The following is an 18135-nucleotide window of genomic DNA, read 5'->3' on the forward strand; positions in this document are numbered from 1 at the left end:
AAGAACCCGTCGTAAATCAGGAGAAACGGCAGAAAGGACCACCCCTTCCTTCAAAATACCGACTGGTTCCAAGACCTCAGGAGAATCAGGCAAAAAACTCCTCGAGAGGGCATCAGCCTTAATATTCTTAGAACCCGGAAGGTATGAGACCACGAAATCAAAACGAGAAAAAAACAAGGACCATCGAAGCCTGTCTAGGATTCAACCGTTTGGCAGACTCGAGGTAAATCAGATTCTTATGATCGGTCAAGACCACAATACGGTGCTTAGCTCCCTCAAGCAAATGTCGCCACTCCTCAAACGCCCACTTCATAGCCAACAACTCCCGATTGCCGACATCATAATTGCGTTCAGCAGGCGAAAACTTACGGGAAAAGAAGGCACACGGTTTCATTAAGGAACCAACAGGATCCCTCTGAGACAAAACAGCCCCTGCCCCAATCTCAGAAGCGTCAACCTCAACCTGAAATGGAAGAGAAACATCTGGTTGACGCAACACAGGAGCAGAAGTAAAACGATGCTTAAGTTCCTGAAAGGCAGAGACAGCCGCAGGGGACCAATTCGCCACATCAGCGCCCTTCTTCGTCAGTCAGTCAAGGGTTTAACCACGCTGGAAAAATTAGCAATGAAACGGCGATAAAAATTAGCAAAACCCAAAAATTTCTGAAGGCTCTTCACGGATGTGGGCTGAATCCAGTCATGAATGGCCTGAACCTTAACCGGATCCATCTCTATAGACGAGGGAGAAAAAATAAAGCCCAAAAAGGTAACCTTCTGCACCCCAAAAAGGCACTTAGACACTTTCACAAACAAGGCATTGTCACGAAGGATCTGAAATACCATCCTGACCTGCTGCACATGAGACTCTCAATCATTGGAAAAAATCAAAATATCGTCCAAATATACAATCAGGAATTTATCAAGATAATCCCGGAAGATATCATGCATGAAGGACTGAAAAACAGATGGAGCATTAGAGAGTCCGAATGACATCACAAGGTATTCAAAATGGCACTCGGGCGTGTTAAACGCAGTTTTCCATTCATCACCCTGCTTAATACGAACAAGATTATAAGCCCCCCGAAGGTCAATCTTAGTAAACCAACTAGCTCCCTTAATCCTAGCAAACAAATCGGAAAGCAAAGGTAAAGGATATTGAAACTTGACCGTGATCTTATTCAAGAGGCAATAATCAATACAGGGTCTTAAGGAACCATCTTTTTTAGCAACAAAAAAGAACCACGCTCCCAACGGTGAAGAAGATGGCCGAATATGCCCTTTCTCCAAAGACTCCTTAATATAGCTCCGCATGGCGGTATGTTCAGGTACAGACAGGTTGAAAAGTCGGCCCTTAGGAAACTTACAGCCAGTAATCAAGTCAATAGCACAATCGCAGTCCCTGTGTGGTGGAAGGAAACTGGACTTGTGCTCATCGAATACATCCTGAAAATCAGACAAAAACTCCGGAATTTCAGAAGAGGGAGAAGGGGCGATAGACATCAGAGGAACATCATTATGAACCCCCTGACAACCCCAACTAGTCACAGACATGGATTTCCAATCCAAAACAGGATTATGTACTTGCAACCATGGAAAACCCAGCAACACTCTTCCTGATGGGCTGGCGCCATGCGCATGGTCACCTGTGTCCAAAACTGGGGCATATTTTTAGCCAAGGGTGTAGCATCAATGCCCCTTAAAGGAATAGGGTTCTGCAAAGGTTGCAAGGAAAAACCACAACGCCTGGCAAACTCAAAGTTCATTAAGTTCAAGGCGGCACCTGAATGCACAAACGCCATGACAGAAAATGATGACAATGAACAGATCAAGGACACAGATAACAGAAATTTAGGTTGTACAGTACTGATGGTAAATGAACTGGCGATCCTCTTGGTCCGCTTAGGGCAGACAGAAATGACATGGGAAGCGTCGCCACAATAATAACACAACCTATTCTGACGTCTGAAACCTTGTCGTTCCGTTCTAGACAGAATCCTATCACACTGCATTGGCTCAGGAATTTGCTCTGAGGATAACGCCATTGCGCGCACAGTTCTGCGCTTCCGCAAGCGCCGATCAATCTGAAAGGCCAGAGACATAGAATCACTCAGATTGGAGGGTGTGGGAAACCCCACCATAACATCTTTAACGGATTCAGAAAGACCCTTTCTGAAAATTGCCGCCAAAGCATCATTATTCCATTTAGTCAATACAGACCATTTTCTGAATTTCTGACAATACAATTCTGCCGCCTCTTGACCCTGAGACAGGGCCAACAAGGTCTTCTCAGCTTGATCCACCGAATTAGGTACATCATACAGTAATCCTAACGCCTGAAAGAAGGAGTCTACATTAAGCAAAGCAGGATCCCCAGATTCCAGGGAAAATGCCCAATCCTGTGGATCACCACGCAGCAGGGAAATGATGATTTTAACTTGTTGAATGGAATCACCGGAGGATCGAGGTTTCAATGCAAAAAACAGTTTACAATTGTTTTTAAAACTCAAAAATTTGGACCTGTCACCAAAAAACAAATCAGGAGTAGGTATCTTCGCTTCTAAATCAGGAGTCTGAACAATGTAATCAGAAATACCCTGTACTCTAGCAGCAAGCTGGTCTATACGAGAAACTAATTCCTGAACATTCATGCTAGCACAAGGCTCTTCAGCCACCCAGAGGTAAAGAGGGAGGAGAAGACAAAACAGGCTGGAGAAAAAAAAATGGCTCAAGATCTTTCCTCCCTTCTTCTAAGATGCAATTAACTCATTGTTGGCCAGTAGTACTGTTATGATCAGGTGGCCTTGGAGCAGCATGAAATGACCTTCGCTGGAGCAGTGGTAACTATACTGACCGCAAACCCTGATCCTATCACCGCAACTAGAAGTAGCCGTGGGGTGTGCCTAACCAGACCTAGACACCTCGACACAGCCTAAGGACTAAATATCCCTAAAGATAGAAATAGGAAAACTCTCTTGCCTCAGAGTAGACCCCCAAAGGATAGGTAGCCCCCCAAAAATAATGACTGTGAGTAGGAGAGGAAAAGACACACACAGACAGAAAACAGGGATAAGCAAAGGAGGCCACTTCTACCTAGATAGGAAAGGATAGTACAGGATAATATGCGGTCAGCATAAAACACTACAAAATATCCACAGCAGAAAAATACAAAAACTCCACCACCTAACTAAAGATGTGGAGAGTATATCTGCGACTCCAGCGAATCCAACTAGACTGAGAAAAACATCAGGCACAGTCTAGCAGGAACAAAATAGAAACAAGATCGGCACAGAAAATAAACACACAGCAGTGTGTAAAAAAGCAAACACTTATCTTTGCTGAAATGGCAGCAAGCAGGAGGGCCAGGCAGAGGACCAACACTTCCAAAGGAACATTGACTACTGGCAAGGACTAATGAGTCCTGCAAAGCTAAATACCCCAGTCCGAAATGCAATTAGCAGAAACACCTGTCCAAGACTGCTGCTCAGGAATAACTGCATTACCATCAACAACCACCGGAGGGAGCCCAAGAGCAGAATTCACAACACACTTGGCAGACAACATGCTGTTCGGCATTCACGGTCTCAGTGGCAGATGACCCTGTCTGTCTGCCTAATTATACTGTAGAGTCCCCTTCCCCCAACATCTGTCTGGCCTTTGCTGCACTCCTATTTCTCTTCTTCCTACAGCAGTCGTTTTCCTGGTTGCTAAGAGCAACATCCTGCTGTAGTGATTCCAGTCCTTGGTTTGCATTCCTTTTATCAGCCAAACAGGCATATTTACTAGGTTGTGCCAGATCAGGACTGGGCTCCCTGGCACTTTTCACCCTACCCCTTCTTGTAACATTTACCCAGCTGCGTACTTCTCTGTCCTGATCTTCCCCACGTCCACCCTCCTCCATATCACTGGCACCAGCCAGCGCAAGCTCAGTGAGTTCTGAACTCCTCCAGGTTTGCAATGCTCCTGAGTGTTGCAAACTGCACATTTAGATTCATTACCTGGGCTTCCAAACACGTAACTCGCTTGCATTGAGTACAGATATATTCACCCTCAAACGGCTGTTCAAGGCATGCATACATCTCACAAGATACACACTTGGTGGCATTGTCCATGGAGCACATATTCAATGGAAATAAGTATACTCTTGTATACACTATGCTCTTGTGTTAAACTATGAAATTGCGTTTAACTATGGACTTATCTGCAGCCACGGACTTAATGACCGCACAGATGTTTCTGCTGGAAAGTTTTGGAACAAACACCTCACAGATGCCCGATCACATGCACCAATCACAGCCTTCCTCTTTTTTTTTTTACCTTTAAACAAGCATTAACCCTCCCCCAGACAAACAAACAAACAAAGCTAATTCCCCAACAATACCAGTTACACAGTTATCACAACTATGAAATTGCATTCAACTACAGACATATCTGCAGCCACGGACTTAAGGTACCTTCACACATAACGATATTGTTAACGATATCGTTGCTATTTGTGACGTAGCAACGATATCGTTAATAAAATCGTTATGTGTGACAGCGACCAACGATCAGGCCCCTGCTGGGAGATCGTTGGTCGCTGAAGAAAGTCCAGAACTTTATTTCGTCGCTGGACTCCCTGGAGACATCGCTGGATCGGCGTGTGTGACACCGATCCAGCGATGTCTTCACTGGTAACCAGGGTAAACATCGGGTAACTAAGCGCAGGGCCGCGCTTAGTAACCCGATGTTTACCCTGGTTACCATGCTAAAAGTAAAAAAAAACAAACACTAGATACTTACCTACCGCTGTCTGTCCTCCAGCGCTGTGCTCTGCTCTCCTCCTGTACTGTCTGTGAGCCGGAAAGCAGAGCGGTGACGTCACCGCTCTGCTTTCCGGCTCCCAGACAGTACAAGAGGAGAGCAGAGAAGCAGAGCGCAGCGCTGGAGGACAGACAGCGGTAGGTAAGTATGTAGTGTTTGTTTTTTTTTACTTTTAGCATGGTAACCAGGGTAAACATCGGGTTACTAAGCGCGGCCCTGCACTTAGTTACCCGATGTTTACCCTGGTTACCGGCATCGTTGGTCGCTGGAGAGCGGTCTGTGTGACAGCTCTCCAGCGACCAAACAGCGACGCTGCAGCGATCCGGATCGTTGTCGGTATCGCTGCAGCGTCGCTAAATGTGAAGGGGCCTTTAATGACAGCCCTCACTCTCCTATGCGGCCCTCGCTTAGAGCTTTGTTATACATATGTTTATTTCCTTTGTATGCATTAGAGCAACACAAAACTAACAGGGAAAAATGGCAAATTAGACATAATTTCATATGAAACCCCAAATTGGGTAGGATAAAATTGTTGGCACCCTCAACTTAGTACTTTGTTGCACACCCTTTGGAATAACTGCAATCAGTCGCTTCTTATAACCATCAACAAGCTTCTTACACCTCTCAACTGGAATTTTGGACCACTCTTCTTTTGTAAACTGCTCCAGGCCTCTCATATTTGAAGGGTGCCTTCTCCCAACAGCAGTTTTAAATTCTCTCCACAGGTGTACAATGGTATTTAGATTCAGAATCATTGCTGGCCACTTCCAAAGAACTGTCCAGCGCTCTCTTTCCATGCATTTTTGGGTGGTTCTTGAAGTATGTTTGGGGTCATTGCCTGCTGGAGGACCTATGACACAAAGCCAACTTTCTGACACTGGGCCCTACATTGCAACCCAAAATACTTTGCTAATCTTCAGATTTCATGATGCCTTGCAAACTGTCAGGGCACGCAGTGCCAGAGGAAGAGAAACAATGCTAAAACATCTTTAAACCTCCACCATACTTGACTGTAGGTACTGTGTTCTTTTCTTTGTAGGCCTCATTCCATTTTCAGTAAACAGTAGAATTATGTGCTTTACCAAAAATTCTATCTTTCTGTTACCTGTTTACAACACACTTACTCAGAAGGATTTTGTCATACTCCAAGAACATTTTGGCAAACTGCAGTCTAGATTTTTTATGTCTCTATGTCAGCAGTAGGGTCCTCCTGTTCCTCCTGCCATAGGGTTTCACTTCATTCAAATGTCGATTGATAGTTTGTGCTGACACTAATGTACCCTGAGACTGCAGGACATCTTGAATTTCTTTGGAACTTGATTGGGGCTGCCTATGCATCAGCCGGACTATACTGGGTTACAATCTTTCATCGATTTTTCTCTGCTACCCACATCCAGGGATTTTATCTACAGTGCTATGGGTTGTAAACTTCTTGATTATGTAGTGCACTGTGGACAAAGTAACATCAAAGTCTCTGGAGATGGACTTGTAACTTTGAGATTGTTGATATTGTTCAACAATTTTGGTTCTAAAGTCCTCAGACAGTTTTTTTTCTCCTCTTTCTTTTCTCAATGTTTAGTGTGGCACACAGAGACAAAAAAAATGCAAAGATTGAGTCAACTTCTCCCCTTTTTATCTAGTTTCTGGTGTGATTTTCATTTTTCCCACACCTGTTACTTGCCACAGGTGAGTTTGAATAAGCATCAATCACATTTATCCACAATTTTGGAAAGGTGCCAACAATTTTGTCTTGCTTTTGTGCGAAATGTTTGTTTTATATTGTTGCGATACACACAAAGGAAATAAACGTATAAACGTGTATAACAAACCATGTAATTACAATACTTTTTTGGGAGAATACTGAATTTTCTGGAACAATTTCAAGAGTGCCAACACTTTTGGCCATAAATGTACATCTGTGCAAGTGGACTTATTTGCAAACTGTCAAAATGCAAAAGCAGGTCAATACTTCTCCCTGAATCCAAAGGACACATGTGTGGCAGAAGATGCATTTGCCCATCCCTGGGAATTAAAGTTGGCCTGCCTTTTTCCCCCAATTCACATACTATCAAAAACAGTGTAGAAAAACAGGATAGAGGGAGTCAATACAATCTCTGTAGTATACTTCTGGTCAAAAAGGAGCTGGTTCGGGACACTAAAGAACCTGAGGTCGGAGGACCCTCTTATAATACCTCCGGTCCACAACCTTGTATGACAAGGTCCAAATTTCCATCCTGCAAAATATGTGTCTGACTGCTTGGTTTCTGAAGCTGAAATCTTAAAGGCAAAGTTCTGTCACATAGGACCAGAAAATAGATAACTAATACCATCTATGGGAAAATATGGAAGACCTTTATCTCATGGTATGGGGCTGTTTCTCAGGATCCGTTTCATCCAGACATAGCCAGAATCTTTGATTTCCTATAGGATGGTCTGGGACAAGGCTTAAAACCTAGTACTCTCAAAGTCCAGGTCTCAGTCTTAAGTTCTTTTTTCCCATTCCCCACGACAGCACCATTGGAGAGAGAGAGGATCTGTCCCAAGGACAGGAAACCCTATAGCTTTAAAAGCTGGAGCCTTCTAGTACGTTTCAGTGGTTTCTTGTCCTTGAAGGAGACCTTATGGCTCCCTGGTACTGCAGGGGAGTGAAGATTACCTGGTCCAGGGAGCGGCGGACCAGTGGTGTCCCAGGCAAGTGCAGAAGCCAGTATTCGTGGTATCTCCCAAGGAGTTTGGCTGGACCAGCGTTGTGCACTCCTGGGAGCCGGAGGAAGGGAACTAACGTCAGTTCCAGAGGCATGGACTAGTATGGCGCATTGCTTTCCTGGAACCCAGTTGCTGACGTCACATCCGGTGGTGCCATGCATCACTGGGAGCCGACGTAGCAATGCTTTTTGGGGCATGGCCTGGTATGGCATAGTGCATCCCCAGAACGGAGCTGGGCATCTTCAGGGGGCACGGCCTGAAATGGCATTGTGCATCCCCAGCAGCAGCAGAATTGCAGCAAGATCCAGGGATCGAATCCCTTCACCCAGTTGATCTGATGGCAGACCCAGGGAGCTAAAGGGTAAAAACCTCCCCCCCCCTCTGAACCATACTGCGAGAGGTATTCCAGATGGAGGATGTCAACCAACCTGGAGAACCTACAGATGCAGCCCCTCTGACTTCGGTAGTCCTGCACCAGGTGGGGCGAGTCAGGGTGAATCCCTGAGAAAAACCTTTCTATATGCCTGTATTTTTTCTCTTATCTGTATGTTTTATAGGACAGGCCTAGGAAAGCGCAATCCAAAACTAAGCACAGGGAATGTGCGCCTTTCACGTGGGCTTCTCTATAGCGCGCACTGACAGATACGTTCATGGGTGAGTCCAGCAATCCTTAAAGGGGTCCCCCCCCTTTTTCACTTTGTATTATGTTAGGCAAGATAAAATAAGGGTTGATGGAATATCTTATACTTGCTGTTTCTACTGTTGTTGTAATCCATATACTTACCTCTGTATAATTAAACGTATTGGATTTGTGACATTATGACAGGGTGTATGGACTGTACCTCCAGGGTCTGCTGGAAAGCCCTGTTACCATAGTGGCGGCGCTATGCCACACATGAGTTTTTTGTCTGTGCCTTGTTTATGTCTGCTCTTATATAGGTTACTATTATTTACTTACTAATAAAATATTTATTTTTATTAATTCTTGTTTGGACTTGTACTCCTTTCTTAGTGTAGGATTTATGGTCTCTTTGTTGTGCCAGAGTTATCTAATGGGTTTATTAAATTGGTATATAGCCCTTTGAGATTTTGTGAAATGAATCAGTCGATTCTTTTTCTATTAGTCTTGTTATATATACAATACAGACCAAAAGTTTGGACACACCTCATTTAACCCCTTAACGACCGCCGATACGCGTTTTAACGGCGGCAGTTAAGGGTACTTAAACCACAGCACCGTTAATTAACGGCGCTGTGGAAAAAGTGAATAGCGCCACCCAGAGTCAGATTTTCTCTGGGGTCTCGGTTGCCGGGGGTAGCTGAAACCCCAGAGAATATGATTCGGGGGTTTTTTTACCGACCCCTGGGTTGCGATCACCAGTAATTAACCGTTTACCGGCGGTCGCAAAAAAAAAGCGATTTCCCATTTAATTTCTCTGTCCTCTGATGTGATCGCACATCTGAGGACAGAGAAATAGGGTCCCCAATCGCCCCCCGATACTCACCTGTCTCCCACGGTGCTCCTCGTGGCTCCCGATGGGCGGCGCCATCATGTTCCGGCCAAAAAATGCGCATGCGCCGGCCGGCACCCGGAAGATCTTTGGGGTCTCGGCTGGCGGGGTAGCCGAGACGCCAAAGGACATGATCGGGGTCGGTTTTTACCGACCCGTTTTGCGATCACCGGTAATTAACTGTTTACCGGCGGCCGCAAAAAAAAAGCGATGCGTCATTCTCTGTCCTCTGATGTGATCGCACATCAGAGGACAGAGAAATAGGGGGATTCGGGGACCCTGTTATACTTACCGGTGTCTCTGGGTCCTCCTGCGTCCCCTCCTGGCCGCCGACTTCTTCATCTGGTAAGAAAATGGTGGGCGCATGCGCAGTGCGCCCGCTATGATCTGCCGGCTGGCAGCTAGAGGAGTTGGGCTAAAGCTAGGGTTAGGGTTGGTGCTAAAGTTAGGGTTAGGGTTGGGGCTAAAGTTAGGGTTAGGGCTAAAGTTAGGGCTAGGGTTGCAGCTAAAGTTAGGGTTAGAGTTGGGATTAGGGTTAGGGTTTGGATTAGGGTTGGTATTAGGGTTAGGGTTGGCATTAGGGTTAGGTTTGGGATTAGGGTTAGGGTTGGGATTAGGGTTAGGGGTGTATTGGGATTAGGGTTAGGTTTGAGGTTAGGGTTGAGATTAGGATTAGGGGTGTGTTGGATTTAGGGTTTTGATTAGGGTTGGGAATAGGGTTGTTTTGGGGTTAAGGTTGTGATTATCGTTAGGGTTATGATTAGGATTATTGATCGGTTTGGGATTAGGGTTAGGGGTGTGTTGGGTTTAGGGTTGGAGTTAGAATTGGGGGGTTTCCACTGTTTAGGTACACCAGGGGTCTCCAAACACGACAGCCAATTTTGCGCTCAAAAAGACAAATGGTGCTCCCTCCCTTCTGAGCTCTGCTGTGCACCCAAATAGTGGTTTACCCCCACATATGGGGCATCAGCATACTCGGAATAAATTGGACAACTTTTGGGGTCCAATTTCTCCTGTTACCCTTGTGAAAATAAAAACTTGGGGGCTAAAAAATCTTTTTTGTGGAAAAAAAAATATTTATTTTCACGACTATATATTATAAACTTCTGTTTAGCACTTGGGCATTTAAAGTTCTCACCACACATCTAGATAAGTTTCCTTGGGGGGTCTAGTTTCCAAAATGGGGTCACTTGTGGGGAGTTTCTACTGTTTAGGTACATCAGGGGCTCTGCAAATGCAACATAACGCCCGCAGACCATTCTATCAAAGTCTGCATTCCAAAACGGTGCTCCTTCCCTTCCGAGCTCTGCCATGCGCCCAAACAGTGGTCCCCCCCACATATGGAATATCAGCCTGCTCAGCATAAATTACCCTTGTGAAAGTAAAAATTTGGGGGTGAAAAGATCATTTTTGTGGAAAAAATATGATTTTTTTTATTTTCATGGCTCTACATTATAAACTTCTGTGAAGCAGTTGGGGGTTCATAGAGATCACCACACATCTAGATAAGCTCTTTGGGGGGTCTAGTTTCCAAAATGGGGTCACTTATGGGGGGTTTCTACTGTTTAGGTACATCAGGAGCTCTGCAAATGCAACATGACGCCCTCAGACCATCCCATCAAAGTCTGCATTCCAAGCGGTGCTCCTTCCCTTCCAAGCCCCGATGTGTGCCCAAACCCTGCCCCCCCACATATGGGGTATTAGCATACTCAGGACAAACTGGTCAACAAATTTTGGGGTCCAATGTCTCCTGTTACCCTTGATAAAATAAAAAATTGCAGGCTAAAAAATAATTTTTACTTTATAAATTTCTGTGAAGCACTTGGGGGTTTAAAGTGCTCACCACACAAGTAGATAAGTTCCTTAAGGGGTCTAGTTTCCAAAATGGTGTCACTTGTGGGAGGTTTCCACTGTTTAGGCACATCAGGGGCTCTCCAAATGCGACATGGCGTCCGATCTCAATTTCAGCCAATTCTACATTGAAAAAGTCAAACGGCACTCCTCTTCCAAGCTCTGCGGTGCGCCCAAACAGTGGTTTACGCCCACATATGGGGTATCGACGTACTCAGGAGAAATTGCACAACAACGTTTGTGGTATAATTTCTCCTGTTACCTCTGTGAAAATAAGAATTTGTGGGCAAAAAGATCATTTTTGTGTAAGAAAATGCGATTTTTTATTTTCACGGCTCTACGTTATAAACGTCTGTGAAGCACTTGGGGGTTCAAAGTGCTCACCACACATCTAGATAAGTTGCTTAATGGGTCTAGTTTTCAAAATGGTGTCACTTGTGGAGCGTTTCCACTGTTTAGGCACATCAGGGGCTCTCTAAACGCGACATGGCGTCCGATCTCAATTCCAGCCAATTCTGCATTGAAAAAGTCAAACGGCGCTCTTTCTCTTCCAAGCTCTGCAGTGCGCCCAAACAGTAGTTTACCCCCACATATGGGGTATTGGCGTATTCAGGAGAAATTGCACAACAAAATTTATGGTTGCATTTCTGTTTTTACACTTGTAAAAATAAAAAAAATGGTTCTGAAGTAAAATGTTTGCAAAAAAAAAGTTAAATGTTCATTTTTTCCTTCCACATTGTTTCAGTTCCTGTGAAGCACGTAAAGGGTTAATAAGCTTCTTGAATGTGGTTTTGAGCACCTTGAGGGGTGCAGTTTTTAGAATGGTGTCACACTTGGTTATTTTCTATCATGTAGACCCATCAAAATGACTTCAAATGTGATGTGGTCCCTAAAAAAAAAATGGTGTTGTAAAAATGAGAAATTGCTGGTCAACTTTTAACCCTTATAACGCCCTAACAAAAAAAAATGTTTCCAAAATTGTGCTGATGTAAAGTAGACATGTGGGAAATGTTATTTATTAACTATTTTTTGTGTCATATCTCTCTGATTTAAGGGCAAAAAAATACAAAGTTTGAAAATTGCAAAATTTTAAACATTTTCGCCGTATTTCCGTTTTTTTTCATAAATAATCGCAAGTAATATCGAAGAAATGTTACCACTAACATGAAGTACAATATGTCACGAAAAAAACAATCTCTGAATCAGCGGGATCTGTTAAAGCGTTCCAGAGTTATAACCTCATAAAGTGACAGTGGTCAGAATTGTAAAAATTGGCTCAGTCATTAAGTACCAAATTGGCTCTGTCACTAAGGGGTTAAAGAATTTTCTGTATTTTCATGACTATGAAAATTGTAAATTCACACTGAAGGCATCAAAACTATGAATTAACACATGTGGAATTATATACTTAACAAAAAAGTGTGAAACAACTGAAAATATGTCTTATATTCTAGGTTCTTCAAAGTAGCCACCTTTTGCTTTCATGACTGCTTTGCACACTCTTGGCATTCTCTTGATGAGCTTCAATAGGTAGTCACTGGAAATGGTTTTCAATTCACAGGTGTGCCCTGTCAGGTTTAATAAGTGAGATTTCTAGCCTTATTAATGGGGTTGGGAACATCAGTTGTGTTGTGCAGAAGTCTGGTGGATACACAGCTGATAGTCCTACTGAATAGACTGTTAGAATTTGTATTATGGCAAGAAAAAAGCAGTTAAGTAAAGAAAAACGAGTGGCCATCATTACTTTAAGAAATGAAGGTCAGTCAGTCCGAAAAATTGGGAAAACTTTGAAAGTGTCCCCAAGTGCAGTTGCAAAAACTATCAAGCGCTACAAAGAAACTGGCTCACATGAGGACCGCCCCAGGAAAGGAAGACCAAGAGTCACCTCTGCTTCTGAGGATAAGTTTATCCGAGTGACCAGCCTCAGAAATCGCAGGTTAACAGCAGATCAGATTAGAGATCAGGTCAATGCCACACAGAGTTCTAGCAGCAGACACATCTCTACAACAACTGTTAAGAGGACAGAATTCATCATCTTTCCCCCATCTCACTCTACCCCTCCACCAGACCTATCCATCAATGTCAATGGCTGCTCACTATCCCCAGTCCCACACGCCCGGTGCCTCGGGGTGATCCTCGACTCTGCCCTCTCTTTCAAGCCACATATCCAAGCCCTTGCCTCCTCCTGTCGTCTCAAACTCAAAAATATTTCCCGGATCCGTGCTTTCCTTGACCGCAACACTGCAAAAACGCTAGTGCATGCCCTTATCATCTCCCGCCTCGACTACTGCAACCTCCTACTCTCTGGACTCCCCTCTATCACTCTGGCACCACTCCAATCCATCCTACACTCTGCTGCCCGACTAATCCACCTGTCCCCCCGCTATTCCCCAGCCTCTCCCCTGTGTCAAGCCCTTCACTGGCTTCCTATCGCCCAGAGACTCCAGTTCAAAACCCTCACACTGACATACAAAGCCATCCACAACCTGTCTCCTCCATACATCTGTGACATGGTCTCCCGGTACCTACCTACACGCGACCTCCGATCCTCCCAAGACCTCCTTCTCTACTCCCCTCTCATCTCTTCTTCCCATAACCGCATCCAAGACTTCTCCCGTGCTTCCCCCATACTCTGGAACTCTCTACCCCAACACATCAGACTTGCGCCTACCATAGAAACCTTCAAAAAGAACCTGGACTCATCTCTTCCGACAAGCCTACAGCCTGCAGTGATCCTCAACCTACTGAACAGCCGTACAGCCAGCTCTTCCCTCTCCTAGTGTATCCTCACCCACCCCCTGCAGACTGTGAGCCCTCGCGGGCAGGGTCCTCCCTCCTTATGTACTCGTGTGCCTTGTTATCTGCTCATGTTTAATGTATTTGTCTATATTTGCCCCGTATTCACATGTAAAGCGCCATGGAATAAATGGCGCTATAAAAATGTATAATAATAATAATAATAATAATAATAATAAAAGAGGAGACTTTGTGCACCAGGCCTTCATGGTAAAATAGCTGCTAGGAAACCACTGCTAAGGACAGGCAACAAGCAGAAGAGACTTGTTTGGGCTAAAGAACACAAGGAATAGACCTTAGACCAGTGGAAATCTGTGCTTTGGTCTCGAGTCCAAATTTGACATCTTTGGTTCCAACCACCTTGTCTTTGTGCGGCACAGAAAAGGTGAACGCATGGACTCTACATGCCTGGTTCCCACCGTGAAGCATGGAGGAGGTGTGATGGTGTGGGGCTGCTTTGCTGGTGACACTGTTGGGGATTTATTCAAAATTGAAGGCATACTGAACCAGCATGGCTACCACAGCATTTTGCAGCGGCATGCTATTCCACCCGGTTTGCGTTTAGTTGGACTATCATTTCTTTTTCAACAGGACAATGACCCCAAACACACCTCCAGGCTGTGTAAGGGCTATTTGACCAAGAAGGAGAGTGATGGGGTGCTATGCCAGATGACCTGGCCTCCACAGTCACCAGACCTGAACCCAATCGAGATGGTTTGGGGTGAGCTGGACCCGCAGAGTGAAGGCAAAAGGGCCAACAAGTGCTAAGCATCTCTGGGAACTCCTTCAAGATTGTTGGAAGACCATTCCCGGTGACTACCTCTTGAAGCCCGTCAAGAGAATGTCAAGAGTATGCAAAGCAGTCATCAAAGCAAAAGGTGGCTACTTTGAAGAACCTAGAATATAAGACATATTTTCAGTTGTTTCACACTTTTTTGTTAAATATATAATTCCACATGTGTTAATTCATAGTTTTGATGCCTTCAGTGTGAATTTACAATTTTCATAGTGATGAAAATACAGAAAAATCTTTAAATGAGATGTGTCCAAACTTTTGGTCTGTACTGTATGTTTGAATGTTATGCCATTACATGTTTTTGCACCCTATTGTTGATAGGGAAAGTACAGTAAGCACTCCGGGGCCAGTATAGTGTTTGAGGAGTAGTATCCCTAGTTGGCCACTAGACGGGGGCATTATAGCAAATAGAAAAGGAGAGGCACAGTAGGAATAAGTTAGTGAGAGCATCCTGCTTTAATTCTGTTGGGGCCTGGGCACCCACACAGCTCACAGGGGAGCTGGCAGGCCCAGGTGCTCCCGTATCTTTCTTCTAGGAAGAGTAGGCCCAGCAGTGATATCCAGGGGGCCAGAACAAAGAGCAGAGAGTACAAAATCAGTATAAGTGGGAATGTGGGACTGTAGCTGCTGAACAGAAAAAGGCTAAGCAAAGTGGGCTAAGATGTGGCGTGGGCCGCCATTCTCAGGAACGGGGCGAAATGGCAGGGAATGACCCCATAGAAGGCAGAAATACAGGACATTGAGGACACTGTGGGACTGTATAGTACGAACCGTCCCGAAAGCAGGCTTAGCGACAGGCAAGGATCAGAGATATTGGTGCCCGATGCTGTAACATGGTGTGCCCTGGATGAAAAGTTGCTGAGTAAACATGTTGAAGTTGAAGCAAAACTGGACTGTGGCTCTATTCTTGGAATCGCCTGCAGAGGTAACTGTCCCGTACCAGGAAAACCCTGATGGCGCAGAGGAACAGCACCGAGGTACTCAGAGAGGTACACGTTTGTATGGAGGGGGAAGGCCAGAGAATGATAGAGGGGTTGCTATCGGCATTGACAGCAGCCCTGGCTCCCCCTTCCTACAGCATCACAAGGCAAACTTGCCAGGCAGAGTTCCTTGGGAAATCAAAAATCTCCAATCACTACGGACGCAAACCCTTTCAGAGAACTCACAGAAGGCAGAATTCTCCATGGAGGATGGTCTCAAGAGTTGTTGGATGCATCTTCCAACAGGAAAGAACTAACAGCTATCAGACTGGCACTTCTAAAGATCCTATCTACTATATAATTGTCTAAGGGTCACTTCCGTCTTTCTGTCTGTCACGGATATTCATTGGTCGCGGCCTCTGTCAAGGAAATCCAAGTCGCTGATTGGTCGTGGCAAAACAGCCACGACCAATCAGTGACGGGCACAGTCCGGAAGAAAATGGCCGCTCCTTACTACCCGCAGTCACTGCCCGGCACCCGCATACTCACCTCCAGTCACCGCTCACACAGGGTTAATGCCGGCGGTAATGGACCGCGACAAGCTTAGTCCGGCTGCGAATTGGCCCCTCCCTACTCTCCTCCAGTCAGTGCCAGTGTGTCACCCCATCCCGGAGCAACTTTTTACTATTGATCCTGCCTATGCAGCATCAATAGTAAAAAGATATAATGTTAAAAATAATTTCACAAAATAAAAAATTGTGCTATTCTCACCTTCAGACGTCCACCGATGCGTGTGATGCTGCCGCCAGCTTCCGTTCCTAGTGATGCATTGCGAAATTACCCAGATGACTTAGCGGAGACCGCTAAATCATCTGGGTAATTTCGCAATGCATCACTGGGAACGGAAGCTGGCGGCAGCATCGCGCGCATCGGCACAGCTTCGCTGGAGGGATATGGTGCCCACACTGCTATGTACTACGTGGGCTGTTATATACTGCGTGGGCTGTTATATACTGCGTGGGCTGTGCTATATATTACGTGGGTTGTATTATATACTATGTGGCTGCTATATACTCTGTGGCTGTCTGTTACGTGGGCTGTGCTATATACTACGTGGGCTGTTATATACTGCGTGGGCAGTGTTATATACTACGTGGCCTGTATTATATACTGCGTGGGCTGTGCTATATATTACTATGTGGCTGCTATATACTACGTGGCTGTGTTACGTGGGCTGTGCTATATGCTAGGTGGCTGCGCTAAGCGCGATGTACATACATACATATTCTAGAATACCTGATGCGTTAGAATTGGGCCACCATCTAGTATCTACTATATAATTGTCTAAGGGTCACTTCCGTCTGTCTTTCTGTCACAGATATTTATTGGTCGCGGCCTCTGTCTGTCATGGAAATCCAAGTCGCTGATTGGTCGTGGCTGTTTTGCCGCGACAAATCAGCGACGGGCTCAGTCCGGAAGAAAATGGCCGCTCCTTCCTCCCCGCTGTCAGTGCCCGGCGCCCGCATACTCACCTCCGGTCAGCGCTCACACAGGGTTAATGGCAGCGTTGACCGCGGTGTAACGCACTCCATTAACGCTGCTATTAACCCTGTGTGACCAACTTTTTACTATTCATGCTGCCTATGCAGCATGAATAGTAAAAAGATCTGTTAAAAATAATAAAAAAATAAAAAATCGTTATATACTCACCATCCGTCGGCCCCTCGGATCCACAACAGGCCTTTCCCGCTCGCAACGCTCCGGTAACCGGTCCACGCTGCGATCTCGCGAGACCGCAATGCACTCTTCAGACCGGAGCGCGCGAGGAGCGTCGGTAACCGCTTCGATCCGGGGGCCAACGGAGGGTGAATATATCACTTTTTTATTTTAATTCTTTTTTTTAACAGGGATATGATGCCCACATTGCTATATACTACGTGGGCTGGGCAATATACTACGTGAGCTGCGCAATATAAAACGTGGGCTGCGCAATACACTACGCAAGCTGTGCTATACACTACGCATACATATTCTAGAGTACCCGATGCGTTAGAATCGGGCTACCATCTAAATATATATATATATATATATATATATATATATATATATATATATATATATATATATATATATATATATATTTTACACACACAAGCAAAAGGGCACAAGGTCAAGGGGTCTCATGACAGGAGCCGGCAATATAATGTCTTTAGTGGAAGAAAATGTAAGATCACTATCCGCAAGTTATCTTAAAAGGAAAGGAGAACACCTAGGCAGATTATCTCATTCGTCATATGGTAGATCAGGATGAGTAGTCCCTAAACCCAGGGATATTTAAAAAAAAAATAGACACTGGGGGGAACCTCAGATAGCCTTGTTCACAAACAAGTCAAACAAAACACTGATCCCTGATCCCAAAAGTCGGAAAATTTGGTCAGATCAAGCCGAAGCTATGTTACTAGCCCCCTTCTGGCCCAGAAGAACCTGGTTCACCTGGCTATGTCGTCTGACAGAAGGAACACCACGAGTACTACCGGAAATCCCAGATCTCTTATCCCAATGGACCATATTACATCCCAAAATCATGGATATCCACTTGACAGCATGGCGCTTAAGCAGAGGCTTCTAGCTGCTAGAGGATGCTCAGAGGGGTGAATCTCCACCCTGATGAAGTCAAGAAAAAAAAAATTACATCAGACATCTACTCTAGAATATGGGGAAAATTCCTAACCCTTTTAGGGGTAGACCCGTTAAA

Source organism: Ranitomeya imitator, chromosome 3 (assembly GCF_032444005.1).
Source record: "Ranitomeya imitator isolate aRanImi1 chromosome 3, aRanImi1.pri, whole genome shotgun sequence".
Taxonomy (NCBI): Eukaryota; Metazoa; Chordata; class Amphibia; order Anura; family Dendrobatidae; genus Ranitomeya; species Ranitomeya imitator.